Source organism: Dreissena polymorpha, chromosome 10, assembly GCF_020536995.1.
Source record: "Dreissena polymorpha isolate Duluth1 chromosome 10, UMN_Dpol_1.0, whole genome shotgun sequence".
In the NCBI taxonomy this organism is placed as follows: Eukaryota; Metazoa; Mollusca; class Bivalvia; order Myida; family Dreissenidae; genus Dreissena; species Dreissena polymorpha.
In genome coordinates this window covers 19194994-19198528 of record NC_068364.1, presented here as the reverse complement: position 1 = coordinate 19198528, position 3535 = coordinate 19194994, and positions in this window count along the sequence as shown.

The window sequence follows — 3535 nt, the reverse complement described above, 5'->3', positions numbered from 1 at the left end:
ACTAGTATTTGAGAATTCTTAGACCTTACATAATGAAATTTTGAATAATTGTTACTTCTGAGAAATGGAAGAGGCCTTGTGGTCACCAGGTCAAAGCACAAGGCCACGTGACCTTCTAACGGGAAATTCGTTTCGCTGCTTTTTGAGAACGATTTGATCTGCGATCATACAAGTTAGCATAATGCTATGAGGTAAAGAAGACGCATACTGATGTTGAGGCCACTATTTCAAATGCCCAAGTCACATCGAATGGAATAAGAAATATGTTTTGATCTCCGATCACCTTAATTGGTATGCTGGCTACTTTGGAGGAAATTATGACACTCGTTGTTTCAAACCCCCTTTTCACAGAGCACGGCTCATACATATTTACAAACATAACCATGAGACATATTTACTCGTATGCTCAGAGATCAGATTGACTATCTGAAACATCCACTGCGATCATCTCTGAAATATAAATGCAAATAACACATTCAGTATTTTTTTAATACTTAAAGGCAAATGCACTATTGTTATCAGTAATATTGTATTCATTTGTTGAAATACATAACAATTAAAACGTGTATTTACCTCTAACACTAACCCAGAAATGTGAACAAAAAATTAAATACAAAATTATGTTTTACGAAATATATACGCCGCCATTACTTCACGCGTATAACGGGTAAGATACATTTTAAAGAGACCTATTCACATTTTGGCAAATTGACAAAATTTTAAAAATTTGTTTCAGCTTCACAAATGTTCGATGAAGTTATGATATGTATGAGAAAAAAGTAAAACTGAACATTGATCATGCTATAAAATATCTATTTATGGCATCTTTTGACGATTTAAAAACCTGAAAAGTATAAAGCGTTGCAACGCGAAACGATTGAATTATTTGAACAATTCTGTTGTTGTCGTTATATTAGTGACACTACGAGGATTGCATAACTAAAGTATAAAATACATCACTCATTGAATGAGCAAGGGTGGCCGAGTGGTCTTAGCGTTAGACTTTTAGTCCAGGAGTCAGTGGTTCGAGCTTATTGTTTTTAATTTTGTCAATTTGACAAAACGTGAAAAGGTTGTTTTAAGATATCCACAGTAACATCAATGTTTGGTTCTACCAAGGACACGGACTCGATAACATCTCAATACGATTACGGTTCCTAACGTAGATGTGAGAAGAGTAGGGAAATGTATTGTGGATATCAAAATGACTTCAAACTATTTATTTTCTTACAATTAATTGATCACATGAGAGTACAGCTAAATATAAAGACTAAACCATTTTTTTTAAATCACACCATATTGGTGGATAATATGTAGTTTTCCCGCCATATGGGTTTTCATATACAGAATATGAGCCTCTTTCAGGGAAAACATTGCTTGATTCATGTGCGTAAACTATCGCTAGTCGAATCGATTTCCTTCTTTGCTTAATATGGAACCTAGAAATGAAGAGTAAAATGAGGCAATATTTTGTTGGTGTAGTCTAAAGAGGTATATAATAGACTTAAGAGGATTTGCCACCTTGTCAAAATTGGGAATCTTGCCTAATTTGCATAAATCCAAAATGGCCGCCGGGCGCCAACTTGAAAATTTAGACTTTTATACTTTTTCTCTAAATATGGCATGTGAGGTGTCTTTTTAGGGGTTTTAAGGTATGCTGAGTTCATTTCTGATGTATTTAAAATGATTGAGGCTGTCAATAACAAAACAATAGTCCAAAATGGCTGTTGAAAGCCATTTTCGGGACTTTTTTTTACATTAAAATTACATGATAATACCGCATATTGATTAATATTGCAAAATAAACGCATTTTGTATGCGTGTGTTCTTAATCCATACTTTACCTTAGAAAATGTGTGCATGGAATGACAATATACTGAGTATTCTACAAAAAAACAACAAAGTACCACCATACTATATCAGATGTCACAGCTACAAAGTCTACTTTGATCGTCTTCCTTTTGAGTCTCGCTACTGACCACTGGATATTCCCATGGGTAAGTTTTCAATCCTTTTATAATTCAAATTGCATTCCGTTTAAAATGCCAGAAAATATATCATGAAGCCTCACTCAATCATTTTTTTTTCAAAACCCAAAATACAATTAAACGCCACAGCATAATCACCATACTTTGTAAAGCTCCTAGAGGTCATGATCAAAGCTGCTATTGACAATTCGTCTGCTTATCTTGTGGTGATTATAAAAATGGAATTGTATTGATAAAAGGAAACCCTTAAACATTCTTCATTAAGCAAAATCCAAAAATATGTATTAAAGATTCATTAAGTAGAAAAAATAACTAAACTAATATCGAACGGGGAAATCACAAAGTCTTCCATGAGTCTCTCGCTGGCACTTCAATATTGCATCACAAAGCGATATAACCAAAGCACTCTTGGTTTAGGAATAAAACGGCACCATAAGTTTAGAAGCAGGGAATTGATTGATACCCTGAATGCAAATGGATATACAGTGACATACGAAGATATATTGAATTTCCGCAAGTCAGCTGCAAAATATGTCAGCGAAAACAAAGCAACTCTTCATCACATGATGGGACTTAATAGAAGAATAGAGCCAGGGTTTGGATGGTTTGATAACTTTGACCTGGCCATATCCTTCCCAAATGGACGACGCGAGACCCACGCCATGGCAACAGAGTTTCAAGTTCACCCGGCAGGCTTAGTGCAATCCACTGAAAGTAACAACAGCATGATGTCCCTGACGACTCCACGTCTAACCGCTAAGCAGTCAAGACGTGTTGAGAGTGACAACACATGGAAACTACTGCACTATACTGGTCCTAAGAAGGTTTTACCGCCAAAAGTACCCTCCTTAGATAAAAATGGGGCTAACTATGCTAAATGCTCAACTAGACAGTTTGGTGGCAGCCAAAGAGAAAGATGCCCAATGGCTCAAAAATGAAGAAGAAAGTCTTGAATGGAATGGCTTTAACAAAAAGCACGCAGCCGAGTTATTCTCAAACCGGCTACACGTTATGTGTTTGGTCAGTTAATTGATGCCCCGCCAGCTCACCCCGACACAATACTTACGACGATGGAGTATATGCAAACGTCCATGATTGACATGGGAATGGACCATGTCCACCTATGCATGGACATGCAGCTGTTTGCTGTAACAAAGCAAGTAAGCTGGCACCATCTAGAGCGGTTCAAGTATGTGGTTGTCCATCCAGGTGGGATGCATATAATACAGTCATTCCTCAGCTATATTGGCAAAATCATGAAGGCTCAGCGTTAGAGTGCTATGCTGATGCAGCATATCGGGGTCTGACTGTTATCTGCAACGGAAAAGCAAGGGTGAAAGCAATGCGTGCATATCGCATTAAAGAACTTCATGGCAACTGGGCCAAAATCATTTGAGCAAATTGAAGAATACTTGGAAACCGCTTGCTCGCATCCAACTGGAATGCACTGGGTGGACAACTTTCTCCTGCCAACACTCCTTGTTCATCAGTTTGAACGTGCAGAGAGAGATGGAGACATAGACTTAAAGTTGGTAGTGTTGAAGAGA